Raw genomic sequence first — 22,761 nt, 5'->3', positions numbered from 1 at the left:
TTATGTACCCCGGCTTCGTCCCTAACTCTTTTCTCATCTCTAACTTCATCTTGCAGAAGAACAAAGAAAGCTAACATTAATGGCATGAATCATGCCAACCTCTGCTTCCCTCATTTCAAAACATCAGTCTTACAAAGCAGCATCAAAGTATTGAAAGTGATTAATATTACAAGATGCAGTAATGCTCTCTTTAAAATATGTCATGAAAATAAACACGTGGTACAGAATATGTTTCCTCCTTTAAAATTGTACAGGCTAACATCAAGAATATGTCACCAAATATGCTGGTTTCTTTTTTCCCTTAAGACCTCAGTGACCACTGGTCATACCAGCAAGAGAAGAAGGTCAACAATCTTCACTCTCCCTCTTCTACTACAGATCAAATTCACCAGCTTCATTCCTAACACTGTAGCAGAGTGCATACTGAAGCTTCCCTTTCTCCTCTCATTCCCAGGGCACCACAAAGACCTTTTCCTATAGTCTTCATCTCCACCCATGCTCATTTCTCTGAGCTGCCAACTTCATAGCCATTACCTGGAAACAAGCTGGCCATGCTAACCAGGGAAACAGGCTGATGATCTTCACATTTCTCACTGTCCTCCAAGTCTGACCCTCCAGTTTATTCCTCACTCTGCTCCAGTCTGCCTGCTTCGGCTGCTCCTTCATCTCTGCCTTACTTTCTAGGAGACTACCACAGATTATAGTGTCACACCATGCTCTCCTCCCTTCTGAACCCCTTCAGTTTCCTAACCCCATGCTTATCCACATTCCTTAGTGTCAGTTCCAATACTTAGAAACACATTCCAAGTGGAACCCTCATAGCCACACTTGGCAAGATCTTAGAAATATTTCCTACCATGCAACACAGAATCACCATATCCTCCTAAGCACTGAGAGGGTGATAGAAACTAAGGAAATTAATACCAACCAACAACAAAACAAAACAAACAAAAACAAAACAACAACAAAAACAAAGGAAACCAGATAGCAGAATCAGTAATCCAAAACCCGAGATACATAGATGCAAACACAAAATTAAAAATATGCTACAATAGGCCCTGAAAATGTGATATAACTGAAACAAAGGATGGTGACTTCAAATTGCCTTTGTGAATATTTTAGTGATCCTTAGAGAGATGATGGATTAATCTATTAATGAAATATTTGAAAATATAAACAATAAGTGGAATAAAATGAAAAAAGAAGCTTAAGACATGAAAGTGAGTTTATAATCAATAAAGACATCTCAAACTGAGCGAAAACCTTAGGACTTAAACAAGAACCTAAGAGTTAGTCCTTATCAACAAGATACAAGACATGGAAGAGAGAATCTTAGGCATTTAAGACAAGGTAGAAATAGGTATACTTCTGTCAAAGAAAATGTTAATCTTAAAATAATCAGATGTAAAACATCTGGGAAATCTGTGAAAATCTATGAAAATATGAAATTTACAAATAATAGGAATAGGAAAAGTAGAGAAAAAAACAGGTCAAAGGCACAGAAAATATTTTAAACAAAATCATAGAAACAAATTTCCCTAACCAAAATAAGAAGGTACCTACTAAGAGACCACATATGCCAGTCCAGATAGCAACACTTTCTATCACAATATATGGAGCAGGAAAAGCATTCTGTGATATAGCCAAAGTTAGCAACATCTGTTTACAAATCCAGCCCTTCAGATTGCACTTGAAAGAAAGCTTCAACCTGAGGCTGACCAGGCCAAAAACTCAGAAGGAACAAATAATATCAGAGTAGCAAATTAAAAGGGGGCGCATCATAAAAAACCAGTAATCAACCAACACTGCTAATTGGTAACTCTTGATATCAAATGTCTCAACCCTAGAATAAAAAGAGAGATTACTAGAATGGATTAAAGAGACAGGATCCATGTTTCTGCTGCAGTCAAGAAACATACTTTAACATCAAGAAAATAGGCATCGGCCTAGGGTAAAAGGATGGAAAAGATGTACCTAAACAAGTAGAACTAAAAAGTAAGCCAATGTAGCCATTTTTTAAGGTGACAAATCAGACTTCACACTTTTCACCTTCAACAGAAAGTAATACACCTTATCAGCCACTCATGAAACTTTCTCTCGAACTGACAAAATCCTGGAAGTAAAAAACGTCTCAACAGATGCAAGAATATTGAATTAAAACCCTGCATTCTATCTGACCACTGTGGATTAAAGATGGATATCAACAACAGTAGAAACAATAGAAAGCTTAAAAGTACATGTAAACAGAACAACTCATTACTGAATGGAAAATGGGTCCCCCAAAATTGAGAATTGTACTACCTCAAGACCCAGCTATACCATTCCTGGGCATATATTGGAAAGATGCTCAACCATACAACAAGGATATTTGCTCGATTATGTTCACAGCAGCTTTATTCATAATAGCCAGAATCTGGAAACAACCTAGAGGCCCTTCAACCAAAAAATGGTTACAGAAATTGTGGACATTTATACAATGGAATACTGCTTAGCTTAATGAAAAATGGAGATGATGAAATTAGCTTCCTAACTTTGAAATCTGTTTGATGTGGAAGTTGGAAAATAGAAAAAGCAGCCTCAAGTCCACAAAATGTGATAGATTTTATTTCCAGGAAAGCAGTAAAAGCTGTATATTTTAAAATGTAAACTTTTAAAATCACATAAACAGACACACATACACACACACACACACACGCACAAACAAATTTAAAACGTGAAAGAGTAAAATAAAAAAAATCTAGCATAAACTCTTCCTAAATTTGTTTACAAATTATCATATTTTGGTAAAAATGTAGTTAAAATTTGTGTTTGTTCACTATACCATCAAATTATGCACAATTGACAAACTGTGGTGCTATAAAATATACTTCATTTATAGCTAGTAACTAATCAGACAGCCATGCCACTTCCAATCTGAAATAAATTCAAATTAAATACCTAAATTTGAGGTATTAAAGTATCTCAAGATGCTTGTAAACCTCTGCGAGCAATGTAGGATGAGGAACGTGCGAGTTTATTTTTCAAGTTGCTATGTTGTCATGAGGTTTTCTTCGGGATATTCATCATTTGTACACCCAACTGCACTCTGTCTCGTACTCAGTTATTTCATTGTGACCATGAGAGACAACTGAAATCATCAAATTGACTAGGCAGGTTTAACTTTTCTTTTACTTTTTTCTGTTTTATTTTTTATCTTTAAAAAACAGTCATACTATTTATCTTTCCTTTTGAGGCAGACAAGACAATCAATCCTCATTGTAAACACAGTAATTCTCTCATCGAGAAATATCCACACATCTAGAGTTCTTTCTTCAGGCATCAATCTGTTGAGTTGCACACATATATGCATTCTTAAATCTTGTGTTTGTCCTTGGCTTAGTGAACGCTGGCTTTCTGCCAGCCAAGTCTGTGGTACTCTGAGAAATTTTAGTTCAAAATATAAAGAGGAAAATAAAACATAAAGATTGCATGTCTAATATAATTAATAAGTTAAACCACAAATGCATTAAAATTCTTCAAATAAAACTCAGCTTCATTGTTATGAAATTGTACTTAGAAAAATATGTTAGCTAATGCATGATTTTCATACATGAGTATGCAATACAGTACACTGAGTGCTAGAAATTTTTAAAACATTGTATCAATGACTTTTCTGTTATAAGATACTTATTTGCTTATATAAGGAACAATTTTCTTTTTAAAAATAGAATTCTACATATTGGTATTCTAAAATATATTTCTTCCCTTATCCCACTTAAAGTTGGGGAGAAACATGCTTGCTAAAGGAGTGACAACACAGATATTCTTAGACTTCATATTATTCAAAGTCATTGATTTCATTCCAAGACAAATATTAATCCATAAATGATATTTTAATATTGCCAATTTAATCCTGCAGTCACATCACATTCTAGTTAAGCATTGTCCTCTTAGTGGTGATGCACTGGATTCTATTAAACATTGAATACATTTTCTCTTACAAAACTACTGTGTTTTCCTCTTTGCTATATTGTAACAGATCTTTTATTGAGCATCCAGGCATAATGGACAGTTTCTAGTTTCTATATCCAAAAGCCTTCCCTTAACTCTTGAAAGATTTATTACTATCTAGCAAAATTACTTAACCAATATCTATTGTAAACTGCATCAAAATAGTTTTAAAATATCTGCTTTTTAGATTTTCAACTGTAAATTTTGTTAATAATGTGTGTTTCAATAGACTCTTGGTATGAGTGAGTAAATCTTTGTGGAACACTTAATTATAGAACCAGTAAGATTATATATTTGTTATTATGATTACATATTTATGGTTAATTAAGACTATTAATTACTTGAATTATGTCAGTTCTATATAGAAAATAGACAAATACATAGAATGCAGTATTTTTATGTGTGCACATTTGTAAAAAGTGAATGTAACTTTGCCTAAAGATGTCTATTCAAATCAAATGTCTTAATTATGATTTCTATAACTGTCATGGAATATCATGACCAAAAATCAAGTTGGAGAGGAAAGTGTTTCTTTGGATAATACTTATGTATCACTGTTCATCATCAAGAGAAGAACTCAAACAGTCATACAGCAGCTATGGAGGGGTGTTCCTTACTGGCTTGGTCTCCATTCTCCATGGGTAGCTCAGTCTGCTTTATGGATGTATATATACACAATCCCGGTCCACCAGCTCAGATAGCCATTACCCCTGAACTTGGTCTGCCCCATAAATTAGTAATGAAAAAAAAAGTTTTACTGCTGGATTTTATATTTTCTCAATTTCTCAGTTACTTCCTTTCAGATAACTCTAGCTTGTGCCAAGTTGACATACGACTAGCCTGAACACTGAGTTACACTCATCTTAGTAAGTACTAGGTAAGCTTAAATTATTGACTAATATGTTCATTTAAACATATACAGCCTATTTTGGCTTTTGCTTAGGTGCTAAGTAATGTCTTGAGTGCCATTAACAACAAAATGACTGAAGAGTGAAAGTACTGTGTCAGCATGATCAACACTCAGCCATTAACACTGCAAAGGGAAGATTTGCTTACTTGAGTAAATGAGCACCATGAACATAGTTATTCTAGAAATATAAAAATATTTCCAAACAAACAAATCATATGGCAGAGCAGTCTGACATTTTTATTGTTGTTGTGTAGAATGTGTTTAATAAGGTTCATAGGACTTATTTGCTTTGTCTAAAATGGTTAGAGCAAGATGTTGCAACTCTGCTTGACAGAAAAAAAATGCATGTCAGACTATAGAGAACTTAAAATAATTAACATATATTTACTAATCAGAATAAGGGTGACTACCTACCTTTGTAATCCGGGATCCAAGTTCAGGTTGAAGGAAGAGAGAACTGACTCTCAAGAGTTATCCTCTGAAAATCATGCTTCCATGGTACATGTATACCTACAAATAAATAGTTATTAGATATGTAGGAAGATTCTAAATAAATAAATAAACAAGAACAAACAAACAAACAAATAAATATCTTGTTAAAATTTGCTGATATGAGTTATCCTGTGGAAGAGGGAAAGGAAGAATTGTAGGAGCCAGAGAGGTCAAGGACACTACAAAAAAAACCTGCAGAATAAATTAACCTCGTCTCACAAGGGATCACAGTCTGATCTGACAACCAGGGAGCCTGCAAAGGACTCTGCACATATGGTAAACACGTGTACCTTGGTCTTTTTGGGAGAATACTATCTGTGGGATTAGAGTCTATGTCTGACTCTATTGCCTATTTTTGGGACCCTTTTCTCCAATTGGATTGCCTGTTCAACATTAATAGGAGAGGAGGTGCCCAGAAATAATTAAAATTGATGTGCTTGACTAGTTGTTATCCATAGGAATCCTGCCCTTTTCTGAAGAGAAAGGGAAGAAGAGTGTATGTAGGGGTGTGGTAGGAAGAGGGTAATAGAGAGGGGGAAAGACTGGTTGGAGAGAAGAGAGGGGAAACTGAATGGGATGTAAAATATAAAAGCAAAAAAAGGAATTCTACAAAATATTAAAAAAACCCTTTGCTGATAAATTAAAATTCTTATGGATCAATCATTAAATATTTAAACTGTCAGAATGAACATATTTATATATATTTACCTTCTAATCACTTACAGAAGATAGTAAAATTAATTCTCAGTAAACACATATAATGAAGAAAACCAACTTCCTATTGCATTCTAGTGAAATGGTGAGTTTTTTTTCTGGAAATATCTTGGATTCCATTGTGCAGCCATGCATGATGGGAGGACTCCATCATTCCCAATACATATATTCTTCTTACAAAATAATTTTTACGTTTCCATACAATATATTAGTTTTGCATTTTGTCATTTTAATATATTGGATTTTGAGGAATCACATGATTTTACACCTGAAGTTGTCACTTAAAAAGTGAACTTGAGACCTTGGGAACCATGAACATGTACAAGAAATCAAATTGGCCATCCTCAGAGAAAGTCCAGAAGGGCTTAAGTGTCTGATTAGGGCAGTAGTGATCTCCAGTTACTGTAACAACTGAGAACCAGCACATAATATACCCATGGGTCAGTGCCTTGCTTGGCTGATGAGGACTCATAGGGACTATTCTAACATCAGCCTTGGACTGAAATAAGTGTATTTTTTCATTGTATTCCAAACCTATATCATCTGTAAAAATACAAAACTTGTGTATATTTTAAAATGAGGATTTGTGGATTAATTACATAGGCATTTTAAGTAATTGGAAGTGATTATGAAATTGTCTATGCTTTAAGTTGAGAGTGGCATTTTTGAAACTTAAATGGGCTGAAGAAATCTGTCAGTGGAAGTTCACAGTAGACTAAGGGAAATAGCAGAGGTAAGTAGGGGAAAGAATGCGTATATTGGTGTGTCAAGGGATTTACCATCACTCCTCACTACATTTCTCTGTAAAAATGAAACCCTACCTAATGAACTCTATGAGTGAGAGAAGAAACTCTCCAGGCAAAATTTTAAAGAGACCACCTGGCTTTTGTTCTTCTGCTTTTGAGTCAAATGGTAGGATAGATAAGAAGCAAGGAATGAATGGGTAAGTGTACAAATAGTCAGTGTTTGAAGAGCTCTAAATTTAAATTGCAACATGTTGCCAACATTTCCAGATGGCAAATCATTCTCAAATTAAGAAATAGCTTCCAGGCAAGGATTCAATCCAAGGTAGAATGACAAGGTTCAGTACTATGAGCCTAAAATATAAGCAGCATTCTTTTAAACCTTTAAATAGACCAACAGTTTTAGGGATCACATAATTACACCCTGAAGAAGTCTATTATTCAATTCAATCTCAAAGAATCATAAGCAACATCACATAGCAATACCCAACGTAAACCAGGCACACTAGAGACTGGTTTGAAGAAATCTGTTGGTTTAACCAGGTGTCTAAACAGTGCTAAAAAAAAAAAAAAAAAAAAAAAAAAAAAAAAAAAAAAAAAAAAAAAACAAAAAAAAAAAAAAAAAAAAAAAAAAAAAAAAAAAAAAAAAAAAAAAAGCATGCTCTAAGTAGAAGCTCAGAAAGTTCCAATAAACTTGCATGAGCTTTTACATAAACAAAAAAGAAGTAAGTTTGATGTAAATTTCTAGAATCATAATATTAGAAAGAAAAGTTATACAGTATGGGTACTCATAGGATTGCTGGTGTGCTCTCTGATATTGATAGTATATACAGAAGAAGAACAGGGCAGAAGGAAAGGTTCAGTGTGCCCATTTAACAGACACATAAAATAATACTAAGTCAATACTACTCCTGTTTAATCTAAAGAATAATTATGTTCAATGAGTTTCAAAATCGAAATTATATAGAAAAATGAGCCTCTGTGACTATTGCATTTCTCACGAATGCAATGCAGAAAACAAATGAAAATTCAACTTATTAATAACAGTCACATCATTATTATACACCTGCACACGGCATTATAAAAAGTAATCCTTCAAAAATACGGACATTATTTCTTTAAAAAGTAACCAAAGTGATTGATTCCTCCAGAAGGAATTCAGATGACATTTCTCTCTGAGCTTTGTATTTTAGTTGTATTACAATGAAATGGATTCATAAACAATATCTGCACAGTGGCACCTGTGTGCCATACCTATGTGGTCAGAACCAGGCCCCTCACTTAGATAAAGGCAATTAATAGGTGCTGAGAGAGGGAAATTCTTTTGTCCCTGGAATAGGGATGAGCACCCTTGAAATGGAAGTTTCTGGTTTCTTTGAAGACAAGGTTGTGTCATGTGATGTCTTACTGGAAGCTGTCTAGGGAGAGGGCAAATGATGTTTTGCTGTGAGCTGTCTACTCCTAGGGGCTGACTTTGAACAGCTGAAAACATCCATGACTGCAATTTGAGGAGAGGGCATATATAGAAGCCCACACACAGTGAGACAGTGCCTTTTGGATACACATCACTGCTCTGGTTTTCATTATTCGAAACTTTACTTTGCAGAGAGAAATGTTCCAGAGACTTCTCTGAGCAATCCAATTGAGTCCTTCAGCTTTTTCTGACTTGTTCCAATATGCTGAATCATCCTGATTAGTGTTGCTGTTTGGTGTTGCATTTGGCCTGGACTGCTGGTATCCAGACAATAAAGAACAGACTCACCCCAAGGAACTGCTTCTAAAAATGTCTACAATCCCCTTCTTATGATAACCTTCTTTCTCCCCTACTTCTGGCCAGTGGGTTGAAAGGGAGGTAGAAAGATATAAGAACACTAAATAAAGTAGGTATGTTATTTGATATCTTTCTATTGAGAATTCTCTGGTTAGCTTTAGTTTTTTAATTGGAATACTTGGTTTGTTGCTTTTTAACCTCTTGGAACATTAAAGAAATGCTCAGTGTCCTTAGTCTTCAGAAAAATGCAAATCAAAATGACTGTGACATTTCATTTTAGACCCATCAGAATGGCTAAGATCAAAAACTCAAGAGACAATACATGCTAAAGAGGATGTGAAAAAAGAAGAATCCTCCTCCATTACTGGTGAGAATGTAAACTTGTACAACCACTTTGGAAATCAATCTGGTACTTTCTCAGACAATTAGGAATAATACTTCCTCAAGACCCAGCTCTGCCACTGCTAGGTATATATCCAAAAGATGCTCAAGTATACAACAAGGACATTTCCTCAACCATGTCTGTAGCAGCTTTATTCATAATAGACAGAACCTGGAAACAACCCAGATGTCCTTCAGTTGAGGAATGGATGCAGAAATTGTGGTACATTTACACAATGGAATACTACTCAGCAATTAAATACAAGGAAATCATGAAATTTGCAGGCAAATGGTGGGATCTAGAAAAGATCATCTAGAGTGAGGTATCCCAGAAGCGTAAAGATATATACACGGTATTCTCTCACTTATAAGTGGATATTAGACATGTAATATAGGATAAACATACTAAAATCTGTACACCTAAAGAAGTCAAGCAAGAAGGAGGTCTCTGGGTAAATGGTCAATTTTCACTCAGAAAGGTAAATGGGTTGGACATGGAAAGAGGGAGAAAACAGGAAACAAGACAGGAGCCTATCACAGAGAGCTTCTGAAAGACTCTACCCAGCAGGTCATCAAAGCAGATGTTGAGACTCATAGCCAAAATTTGGGCAGAGTACAGGGAATCTTATAAAAGAAGAAGGAGATAGAAAGACCTGGAAGGGACGGGAGCTCTAAAAGGAGGACCAAAAATGCTGGGCAAAAGGGTCTTTTCTGAGACTGATACTCCAACCAAGGACCATGCATGCAGATGAACTAGAACTCCTGCACAGATGTAGCCCATGACAGCTCAGTGTCCAAGTGGGTTCCCTAGTATTGGGAACAGGGACTGCCTCTGACATGAACTCAATGGCTGGTTCTTTGATCATCTCCCCCTGAAGGGCAGCCTTACCAGGCCACATAGGAAGAAAATGCAGTGAGTCCTGATGAAACCTAATAGGCTAGGGTCAGATGGAAGAGGAGAAGGACCTCCCCCATCTGTGGATTTAGGGAAATGCATGGGAGGAGATGAGGGAGGGAGGGAAGGAATTGGAGGTGACAAGGGAGGGAGCTACAGCTAGGATACAAAGTGATTAAACTGTAATTAATATAAATAAATAATTATTTTTTTTAATCAAGGAGGAAGGAGAGGTTTATGGGGGGATACCAAGTGAATAAAGTGTAACTAATAAAATTAAAAAATCAAATCCTAAACAAATTCAACAGCAAAGTGAGCCACGAAAATATATATATATATGAAGAGATCATGAATTTGACAGGCTACAGAGGAGGGGCAGGAGGAAGAGGGAGGTAAAAATTATGGAAATAAATTTAAAAGTGGTAAAAAATGAGAACACAATGTTATGTGGGTATACAAGTCACTTGGAAAGGGGAAAAGTAAGGACATGATGAATATGATTAAGAATGTACAGGAACTTGTCAAAGAATTTAAAAGGATAGTTCTAATGAAAATAAGACCATTCTGCCTTGAAAATGGAAGTCTTTATGTATTCTCCGTATGGTGTAGCTCCTGGTGGTCATATATTCAACATTAAATATATTTTGTTCTTTTTCACAGCATACTCTTCAGTATATAAATATATACAATGTTCCCATAGAGTAAAATTGAATCTATACTTTAATGTAGAAGACATTTTTACTATGGATTTATATTCCTCATGGGACCATTAGAGAGCTTTAACTTGCACAAAGATATATGCCAAAGTGAAGAATGATGAGTTTGCAAGAAGAGGAAACCGAAATAATCTACTGTCATATACAAGGACATACCATTTTCATCAGAAAATTCCCTAGTGTCTTTCCCTGACAAACGTCATAAGGAAAATTTATCTTAACATGTCGCTAACTTAGAAATGTAATAAGATTCAGACACAGAAAGAAGTTATGTTTTTGGTATTACCACATTGAGTAGATAAATCCCTCAATAATTTGTAAGCTGCTCTTAACAATCTCAAAAAAAAAAGGTTAAAAATATCTAATGAAGCTTGAGGTTAAAAACAACTGTTGAAATTCTAAGAAATTCTCTTGTGTTACATAAATATGATCAGAGTGCTTAAAGGAGGGGAGTGAGAAAAGTTAAATGTATCTTTTTTTGTTGATATATTTTAATAGAGTATAATTATTTCTGGTCACTTCAACCCTTAAGCAATTACCAAAGCTAAAATTCATTTATTCTTTATCATGTCTGCTTCACTCTTGCATAGAAAAAAATCTATGGTTATTTGTATATAATTTCTGAATTTTAAATTAGCCTTAAAAAAGAGTAATAGCATTGAAGATAATTGTAAGATTAATTTTTATGTGATTATAATTAAGAAATTATTTTTAAGTCAAAACTTGTTTTTAAGATATTCTCATTGTTAACATATAGCTAATTTGCAGAATTCTAAGACTTTAATTTTCTTTTTCACTTATTCAAAGTAGATCTTGAAATTATGATCTCTGGCAGGGTATAATTGAGGTCTAGTGCCATAATATTTGTCACTGAATATTAATTCTAGCGATTTCCCATGTTATCTGAAATACAATGAAATATGATAGGTTATAACTGTGGAAAATCATGTCTCAAATGATTTCACATTTAAGAAATGACAAAAAAAAAAAAAAAAAGGAAACAACATCTGGTGCCCTAGTTAAACATATGCACCAAGTATTAACAACACTTGTAAATCCCTATTGTAAAATATGAAATTTTACTAAATTTACTTAAAGATAAAATAAACCTTTAATTGACATTCTAGAAGAGTACATAATTTTGTGCTGCAAAGTCACATGAATGTCCCAATGAATATAGCAATAAACTTCAGTTCAACAGGCAAAAAAATGCAAGGCTCAAGATAATGTAAATGAGGAGCAAATCTTTAATACCAATTTTCCTGCATGGTTAAAATTAGTTTTCTCTAACTTTAGGTCAAGCTTAAAAAATGTGATGTTTTCTGATTGGATCAAATTAATCTTCCAGTTTTTGAAATTTAAGCTTTTCGAAGTTGATTTTGGTTGGTTAAATAAGTTCAGTTTTTGCTGTCTATTTTAGATTGAACTGCTAGAATCTATTAAAGAAAGTAATTATGAGAAGTTGTGAAGATGGCCCAGTCAGTTTAAGCTTTGACTTGCAAACAGGAGGGCCTGAGTTTGATTCACAAAAGGTCGGTGTAGGTAGGTTCGTGTAATCTAAGGTAAATGGGTCCCTAGTGCTGCTCAGCAAGCCAACCATCATAAACTACTACAAAGCTTCACCCCAGAAAAGAATCCTGTTTCGGAGAGAACAAGTGAGATGGTAATGCTGTTCAACCTTAAATGTTTACATTTTATTTTATAAAGGTTCCTTATGTTCCTATTTATTAATGCAATAAAATTAAAGTAGTAAGCATTAGTAAGAGTAGCCACATGGTTTCCATCATCTTCGATACCCCCACATTAAATTTTGACAAATTCAATATTTGTATTTCTAATTTTGGAAGCATTAGAGTCTTTGAAGTTTGCAATATGGAGGGAGAGTAAAGGGCATTTAAAAAAAATCTTTCCCGCATTTAGTTATAATGCTTTTAAGTGAAATCATTCATTTACTGGGAGTGTTGGAGAAACATGAATGAACTGAAAATGTCTTCCAAAACAATAAATCTTCCCTATGAAGGTAAAATAAATACAAAAGAGTTTTATAATTAAATAAATATTCTAATCTCAGTATGAGATGTATTGAAATACATAATTGTCAACACATAAGAAAATATACATGAATAGGAAAATGAAGTCAATTTTGCAATGGACAAGAGATGATATTTAGTGAAGGCTAGAAGTTTTCCCTGAAAGTATTTTATTACACCATGTCTCCTCAGGTGGATAAAATCGAACAAAAAATACTGTGTATCTTATTAGTAACTTATTAACACTTATTCTTGAATCTTCTCTTTGGAAAAGATTAGAACTGCTGCAGGAAAAATTAAAAAGCAAAACAAACAAACAAAAAAAAAAACAAAAAACCAAGTAAGTAATGAATTCAAGATTTGGCAAAAAAGCCAGGTAGTGTTTAGCCATAATTAGGCAGTTGCTAAATAGTTATGTTCTATATATTTTTTCAAACCTTATTGCTTTATGGCTCAATGAATCTCAAAGATAATATTCGTATTGATAATGATGTTGCAAATCTTAGCATAAAAACTATATCATTGGTTGAGTAGTACACAATGATTCTGGGCATCATTATTGCCAAATAATTTGAGAAAATAAACTAATAAATTTATAATGATACTATCTACCTACCTAGAGGTTAGCACTGTAGGTTATCTACATTATCTGCTAACCTACAATGTCTCAGGAAATTCGCATTCCCAAAGGAAAGAACAAAGGAAACAAACAAATATTCTAAAAATATAACTCCAAGTGAGCAGCCATTTTCTAGGAACCATGAAGAGCACCCTGTAAGAGAAGGCAGATGGAGTAATGATCCAAGGTTCAAAAGGGACAGAAAGCAGTCTACTGACGTTAGGCACATTTTCTCTCTAAGGTAATGTTTTATTTTGTTTTTTTATTTTTTATCTCAAAGATGAAGACAACTGCTTTGTGACACTATCTGGTATTTGTTAGAGGCATTTTATATGTAGAAAAGCTGCGTTTCAATTTCAGGTGAACCATAGTTCAGAGCTTATCCCTTTTGCACATGTTAAATTTATAGCACAAGAATTGCAATTGAAAGCAGTAGTAATGTGTGCTAAAGGCAAAACACTGCACTGAAAAGATTTCAAAATTACTTTATATATATATAAATATTTATAAATTTATAAATATATATATAAAGTCACTCCTTGTCTTCAGTGTCCTCTTGTCCTTAACCCTTGTTAAGGTATCTACATGCCAGCGTGGTGAAGCTATAGCCAAATTATAGCCTGCATCTGTGAGTAGTCCATTACCAAGATTAGCATAATATGTTGTTTCTTTATAAATCTGTCTTATTCACTAGTCAAGCACAATAACAAAGCTCACAATTTTACATAATGTGTGGGTTTTAAATTGTAAAATTATTTTAGAGTGATTCTAATTATGCACATGGTGAAACTCCAACACTCTTATCATTAAAATTAAGACTATCAATAGTTTTCTCCATTCCAAGTATATGGAATTATTTTCCACAAATTTCAGAGTTTATTGTAGACCATTATCCACTCCCTCTAATTATTGTCTGTACCCAAAGATTAAAAATTGTAAAGCGAAAACCAAATCAACTCAGATGCCAATTGTTTTCTAGAAGTTCATGTTATTTGTTCAGCAGTTCGATGTGATGGTTATATGAAAACCCAATTTACAACGTGTATCCTGAAGGTATCATGATAATTGTTTAAATTATAGATTGTGGGACTTCAATTCATTTTCAGCAACATATTGTACCAGGTTATTTATTTGAATATTTTTCAAAGTAAAATTTACTAGACCTACTCTCTATTACAAGAAACTTGGGACCAAAGCAATCTGTAATTGTAGTGGACAGATAAACACTGTTTCTTAAAAATGGACAACTAACTTTTACCTTTAACAAAGTTCTATTCTTTATTCAATCCTATATTTTTTGGCAGATAAAATTTGTCTCCCAACAAAAAACCCAGAATCTCCAAAACAATCCTGTACAACAACAGATCATCTGGAGGTATCTCCATCCCTGATCTCAAGCTGTACTATAGAGGAATAGTAATAACAACTGCATGGTATTGGCATAAAAACAGAAAGGAGGATCAATGGAACCAAATAGAAGACCCAGAAATAAACCCACACACCTATGAATACTCGATTTTTGACAAAGAAGCCAAAACCATTCAATGGAGAAAAGACAGCATCTTCAACAAATGGTGCTGGTCCAACTGGATGTCTACATGCAGAAAAATGAAAATAGATCTATATCTATCACCCTGCAAAAAATTAAAGTCCAAGTGGATCAAAGACCTCAACATAAAACCAGATACTATAAATCAGTTAGGAAAAAAAGTGGGGAACAGCCTAGAACTCTTTGTCATAGGAGACAACTTCCTGAACAGAACACCAACAGCACAGGCTCTAAGAACAACAATCAATAAATGGGACCTCATGAAATTGAAAAGCTTCTGTAAAGCAAAGGACACTGTCATCAAAACAAAGCGACTGCCTACAGATTGGGAAAGAATCTTCACTAACCCTTTATCTGACAGAGGACTAATATCAAGTATATACAAAGAACTAAAGAAGCTGAAAAGCAGCAAGCCAAGTAATCCAATTAAAAAATGGGGAACAGAGCTAAACAGAGAATTCTCTGTAGAGGAATATCGAATGGCAGAGAAACACTTAAAGAAATGCTCAACCTCATTAGCCATCAGGGAAATGCAAATCAAAATGACCCTGAGATATCACCTTACACCCATCAGAATGGCCAAGATGAAAAACTCAAGTGACAACACATGCTTAAGAGGTTGTGGAGAAAGGGGAACCCTCCTCCACTGCTGGTGGGAATGTAAACTGGTACAACCACTTTGGAAATCTATCTGGCTCTTTCTCAGACAATTAGGAATAGTGTTTCCTCAAGACCCAGCTATACCACTGCTAGGTATATACCCAAACTTTGCTCAAGTACACAAAAGGGATATTTGCTCAACCATGTTTATAGCAGCTTTATTTATAATAGCCAGAACCTGGAAACCACCCAGATGTCCATCAACAGAGGAATGAATACAGAAATTGTGGTATTTTTACACAATGGAATATTACTCAGCAATCAAAAAGGAGGAAATCATGAAATTTGCAGGCAAACGGTGGGATCTAGAAAAGATCATTCTGAGTGAAGTATCCCAGAAAGAGAAAGATAAACACTGTATATACTCACTTATATAGACCTATAAGATATGATAAACATAATGAAATCTATACATCTAAGAAAGATAATCAAGAGAGCGGACACGGGGTAAGATGGTCCTTGTTTGGAAAACAATCTAAGACCCCTGTCACATATATATATGGTTCTTGTTCTAAAGTAAACACAGGTAACAAGTATGTAAAAGAACAATGAAGCATTTATAAATGTTCTTAGCAAATAGCATGGAGTCTCCATTTTTTTTCTACAAAATCCTAAATTATATACTGAATTTTACACAAATATAAAAATTGAATCTATTCATCTTTTTAAGTTTACTAATGGTGTTTTTATAGTTTTGTAATTATTTGGATAACGTACATAGTGGACTGAACCTGGTACATGATTAAAGTCTCCCCATAGTAAAGTTTTAAGGCCATTTGTGACCACGTGAATAAGTGAAGCTCTTTAGCAGAGGTGAAGAGTGTCCTCAGGTATGAAACCTGAACTCTTACCAGCAACGTGGCTTAGAGCACTTAGGTGATCCACTTCCTCCCTGTGCAGACACTGAACACCTGGCATTGTGTCGTCTGGACAACGTTCTTGCCAAGATGTCCCTATACCAGATTTCCCATGTCCAGGACTGTGAGAAACTAATTTTTATTGTTCAGACCTCGTTTTTGTGTGTTTCTTTACTAGCAGCTCAAATGACTGTACGTTACACAATATGTTTAGTATTTTCCCCTTTAGGTTTTCAGGGTTAGTGGAAGGGCTCTGACGTTGCCTCTAAGTACTACACCCATTTTATTTATATGTTGTGATCTGAGATATCATCTCACCATACAGAGTTGGCTGCATTAGAGCTTACTATGTAGACCAGATGATTCTCAGAGACAGCTGCTTGCCCCTGCCACACTCTTCCTACCAGGATTAAAGGTGTGCACCACCGTGTCTGGTTCTTGGCAGCTATTTGGTGTTTTGTTTTGTTTTGTACTTAAATTTTATTTTGTCATTTTTTCTTATTAGCAATAAATAAGCAATTTAATAATTATAAGCTCCATTAACCTTTTAATGAGCCTAGTGGCCATTGCTAAGTGTAACTAAATTAATTTTATTTTATGACATTTTGAAGCTGTGATTAAATAGTGGGTGTGCTTAGAAGAATAAAACTATAGAGAGACTACTAGTCACTAAAGAGAAGTAAAAAAAAAAAAGTTCACCATTCACTTAATTCACAAGATAAACTTCTAACTATCTAGTTGTTATTTTAAAGGAAAGCATGAAAGGACTTTTTTAGTATTACAAAACATGTTTTTTAATGAATTTTCTGGCTATGAAGTCATATGCATTCAAGAAATATATAGACTAGCAGGTGGAATTTATGTTATTTATCAACAATAAAAAGAGAGAGAGAGAGATTGAAATCCCTGCATTGATTTCCCAGGGAGCAAATGGACTGGGAAGAACTGAAGAAAGATAGGAGAAGAGGATCTTATATATACTTTTTAATTAAAAAATAAAGTTACACTTTTGTTCATAATGCCTACAATTCCTGCATTTTTCTCTGTGTTCAATGAATCTTGTATCTGAATTTTTACCTATGTGAATTTTATTGTGCAAACCTAATTTTCATTAATTTAGCAGTTGAAGTCTGGGCACACACACTCATTCACGTACACACACAAATCTTCCTGTAATTTTTTTTCATATTCTTATCTTTTCTGGAAGCCTTTTGAGGTTTTATATATGTAAAATAGTGTTCAAAATCTTATCAACTCAAAGTCGTTTTCAAGTGCTATAGCTTTTACAGCAGGCAGAGCTGCTGGACAAGTAATTTCTTTCTGGCAGAAAGCTTCCTTGACAAGGATGAACCAAATTGCAGCTAGATAACACCAATCCCTTCACACCTGCAAGATATTTGGGTATTTGAATCTTGCTGACATGTATTGCTTCTACAGCTCAGGAACAGTGTTCCTGAGCTTTATATCACAATTTCTAGAAATTCTTTGCCAGACCATGGCTATGTTTTCTTAGAATTGAGGGCTTTCCTGTACTGTGGAAAACAAACCAAACAAACATGCAAAATATATCAACTCAGCTCAGGTGCACTGCTATTTTTCTTAGTCAATGATCAGGAGAGAAGTTCTTTGGAACACTGACCTTGTAGTATGTTCTTATATATTTAGAAAATATGTGATTTCTTCCCCCTGATGGTGTTTCTTCTTCTTTTTCCTTATCCCTCCAATATTACTGCTATGGATGCTACATCTTCTGTTCTCTTTCCTGTACTTTACATTATCCTTTAAACATAATTCTGTAAGTTTGTTCCATTTTTATTTATTAGTGAAGAGTAATTCACGGTAAACAGTAATGGTACTGTGCTTGTCACTCCCAAATTATCCCTACATCATCTTCATGCAAAATCTACTCATATTCTGTGAGTCAATCTTAGTGTATTCTTTCTTATGTAATTCTTCTCTTTAGTAGATACTATAATTTTCCATCAAATTCTTGTATTCTCAGAAATTCTCTACAGTGAACAAAAGGCCTTAATATTCTACATTAAAATGCTATGTCACATAAATAACTTGCTATATTTTGTCACTCATATTATAGCCTTTCTTGGATCATTGATAACTCAAACATCCTTGAAGTTTTTATCTTAAATTTCCAAATATGTACCCACAGCATTTTATAATGAAGAGCTGCTTCTTTCTCTATGTAACGGAAATTCACGGACCATTATTCAGTTATTCTTTTCATTCTCTTAGCTCCCTGCCTGTCTATTTTTCTTTAACTGCCCAGGCAGTGTCTAGCCAAGTACAAAGTATCTCTTTATAAAGCCTCTCAACCCTCCCACATACAATAAAAGCAGACAGCAATTGCTTTAGTTTGCTTTCTTGTTAACTGAGGAATCCTAGTTTATAACCTAAGAAGGTTTGCATGGGTCATCACAAATTGATGCTGCTTTTTCTATTCACGGCTACTTCAAGCAAATGTAGCCAGATATTTGTAATGTTTTCCTTTTATTTCATTTTGACTTTCTTACAAATTAAGATATGTCTTCACAAGAAAAATAAGTTACTTGAAGCCCCAAGAACTTAGTTCAACATTTCAGCCAAGTCAGTTTTCTCCTGCTGTACATTAGTCTACTGTCAATATAATTTTGAAAGAATACTTGTCCATGACTGTCTTCCTTTACAAAATCAACATTTTGTTATTTTCCTTGCATTCTTTAACATAGACTATTTTAATCACTGTACTTGCAAAAAAGTTTTAAGTACTTCTAGTTTTCAAATAAAATAAAAGAGTAGCAATAAAATAGTTGACATTTAATGTATTCTTTTATACAGTTAATTAATAATTAGAGAATCTGTGCATATATTATTTACTAATAAACAACTGTAAGTGCACTTTATTTATTTTTCTAGATTTAGCAAGTTTTGTTATTGAAAAATGAGATTATTATTGAGTATTCTAATCATTTATATGTTGTTATTCTCTAAATGCAACATATGAATCAATATTTTATCATCTTTGCTATATTCTAAGGTAGAATAAATCAGATGCCTCATCTATACTCAAAGGACAAGGATTATATAAACGGGTAGATAAAAACTGCAAAATTTCCAAAGGTGTTGTCATTTGTACAATTTGCCCTTCCAATGTGAAAATGTGCATTTTATTGTGTTCTATGAGAAAACGTGAACTACAAAGTTATTTTATTATGATTTCTTTCTATTTTAGATAACTCAGTGGAAACTAGACAACTAAGTTTTAATATTACACATATACAGATATTGAATATCTCTTTTTTTAAGAAGAAAAGTATATGTAATGGATTTTATAACTTTGCTATCATTGTGATAATGTATGGATTTTCCAATGTTAATAAATATTAAGTCAGGCCAAGCAAGAGGAACCTTGGGAGCACTCTGGTGATAAATTTACTACAAAACTATCTTACCTATAATGAATATACTGCATGCTATTTAACCACAACGTCAAGCATTTCATGTCACATTGAGGAACTCTAACATAATTTTACTATCACAATTTTAAAATCATCTTATTTGGGAGCATCTGCTGTGCCAGATTCTATTGATTTCAGTATGAAATCATCACCCTGAGCTGTTTATCTTAGAAAGGAAGATGAACATTAGCAGGGAATGTGAAAAAGACAACTGTCTCTCTTAGTATCACTTTTGGGAAGAGCTGGATAAATGCTATTTGACCTTCCTAAGTGAGCAGCTTGCTTTCAACACCCACAACCATGTACATACATGATCTCTTGGCTTTGAGTGCGCACGGCCATCTGTTATAATGGCAACATGCCTGCTCTTGAAATGGTGTTCCAGTTCAGACTGCAGGTGCCAGCTAAGTAGATTGGGAACCTAAAACTCTGAAAATGCTTTCCTGTTCTGCAGAAAACGATGACACATTAACACCCACATGGCTTCTTACCGACATGCCACCTGTTCATTATTTTTCAGCCAAAAATATCCATACAAAAAGCCACAAGTGAACAGTTGAGGAAACAATGTTGAATACCAATGGGATATCTCAACCCACACCATGCTTTTTTAGTATTTTTAAAGTGATTATGTATGTTCAAAAGCAAAAAAAAAAAAAAATAAAATAAAATAAAATAAAAATAAAAATAAAATAAAAACCAAAAAAGCAAAAAAAAAAATAACTTGTATATAAAAATTGTGCAACTCAAACATAAGTATAAGGAAAATGATTGCCACATCATATAACATTCAAGGTAACCGTAACTTTTAGTATTGAATATATTTATTTTGTCCTGTTTATAAGGAATAGCTGGCAGCTTAGTAGTGCAAATATTTACTGGAACAATCAAATTTTGTTGCCTATGAAGAATTGTTTTTTTATGTGACTCTGTGTATACAAATACATGTGTGGAAGAATTTAATAAAAATGAAAATATTAAATAAAATATACTTTTTGTATACGTCTTCAGTGTCACTTAAGCTTCAGAGGAGCTGGTGAAGCTCAGCATAAATATCTTAGTTATAGTCAATAGTATATAGAATTCTCTTCCACTCAGTATTTGAAGCTACAAAAGAAAAGAATGCTCTTGTCTAGAATGTAAACTGCCCTAGCTTTTTGTGCTGACAAAAGTTCTTTCCCCACTCACTGGCTAATTATCCTCAGTTTCCAAATTTGCCATTTTATACAAATTATGTTTATTTTTACAAAGAGTAAACACCACTTATTAAAATATAATCACTCATTGTCTCACCGCTAGTTTTTATGTATACGCAATCCCCTCTCTTCTTCCTCACAGAGCCCTTCTCTGGTGCTATATTTCCGGTATCAGAAACACCCTTATTTAATCCTTTCTTCCTTTAGTTATTCAGCCACAACATCTCACCTATTCTCTAAGCTTGTAATCCTGAGATAGGTCATATCAGAAAGCAGTAACATGTATCCAGATTCTGTGTCTGCAACTTAAGTGTAAGTTCCTTACCAACTCCTACTGAAATTTCCTAAAGCTATCTATCTAAAAAATAGCTTTGCACCCCAATGTACTCTACTTTACCAACATTATTCTCCAATATCAGAACAATTGACCAACATTAGTGACAACCATAAATTGTCACTGGAACAAACTTGCATTGACATTCTCCAGCCTTCTATGTATCACTTTTCATTGAGTTTTAATCTCTTCTCATTTAACTTACCAAAATTTTCTTAAAGTCGACCATTTCTGTCTTTTCAGTGGGAGTAGAAGGCATAGGCTTTAAACCAAAGTTATTAAGAAAGATTAGGAAGGACCTCAGTTCAAAGACTTTCCAAGCTACAGCATGAGATAAGACTACTCTGGGAAGCTGTGAGAGTTAGGTTCAAATTAAAGTAGAAAAAAAAAGTCTGAAAATCTCTCTCAGTTGTAGAGCAACAACTTTGCATGGTTTAACCCATCTGAATTCTCAGTTTCAAACGTATATCAATAAAATTCAATCTTTAACAATTTAAAAACAAAAACAAAAATCTTCTGATTTATAATACATTACAAATGTAATTTAACTTCAATATTAACCTTTTCTCTAATATTGTGTTAGTATGATATATAAATACATAATATAGAATTATATATTCTTTACTATCAACTCCAGGGTATTTTAGACTCTTTTATTATATGCAATCATTGACTCATCCATTGTCAATATAGATTAATATCTATGATGGAATATCTCACACAATCCACAATCAGGCAAGAATTGATTGACTCATTTTTGGAGAAAGCATATAGTTTGTCATTTCTGGAGAGCATTTTTTGGAGACATTGGGCGGTAGAGGAGAATGCTGGTACTCTATTGGCTTCCATCTGCTTTCCTCGTTTTGTCCAGTCTCATGACAATACATATATATTTAAATTTTTGTGCAATAAAAGTGGGAAAGCCACTTGGGTGATGGAATTACCTTCGGAGATTTAAGTTTATTCTAAAATACCAAAGAATTGCAGCCACGTACACCAACACCAGGAATTAAACTATATATAAGATAGTTTCAAATATAAGATAAAACTGGTTATGTTAGTGATGATGACAGATACATAGGGCAAGTAATTTTTCATTAATTAGAAATCTAAACCATTAGGTCTAGCTACCAGTAATGGCAGGGTTCTTAAACCCGGGGACAGATGTGTGCTATCCAAGAAAGTGAAGACACTGACCACCTGTTGACTTGCAAGCAAGTGGCCCCAACTAGCTATAACAGTATTTATTTACACAATCACAAGCCTGCTCACCTGAGCACTGACATCATCGGTTGTTTTATTTAAAGAAATCAACATCAGTACTATAGAAGTCCCATCATTACAAAAGCCCCCAAGAATTTCTCTTCTTGCTTCCCTCTCCTGTTGGAGTAATCACCCCGCTACACACACACACACACACACACACACACACACACACACACACACACACAC

The sequence above is a fragment of the Psammomys obesus genome, unplaced genomic scaffold (genome assembly GCF_907164565.1).
Source record: "Psammomys obesus unplaced genomic scaffold, mPsaObe1.curated_primary_1811, whole genome shotgun sequence".
NCBI classification, from domain to species: Eukaryota; Metazoa; Chordata; class Mammalia; order Rodentia; family Muridae; genus Psammomys; species Psammomys obesus.
The sequence above is the reverse complement of the archived record's forward strand: the minus strand, read 5'-3'. Positions refer to the sequence as shown.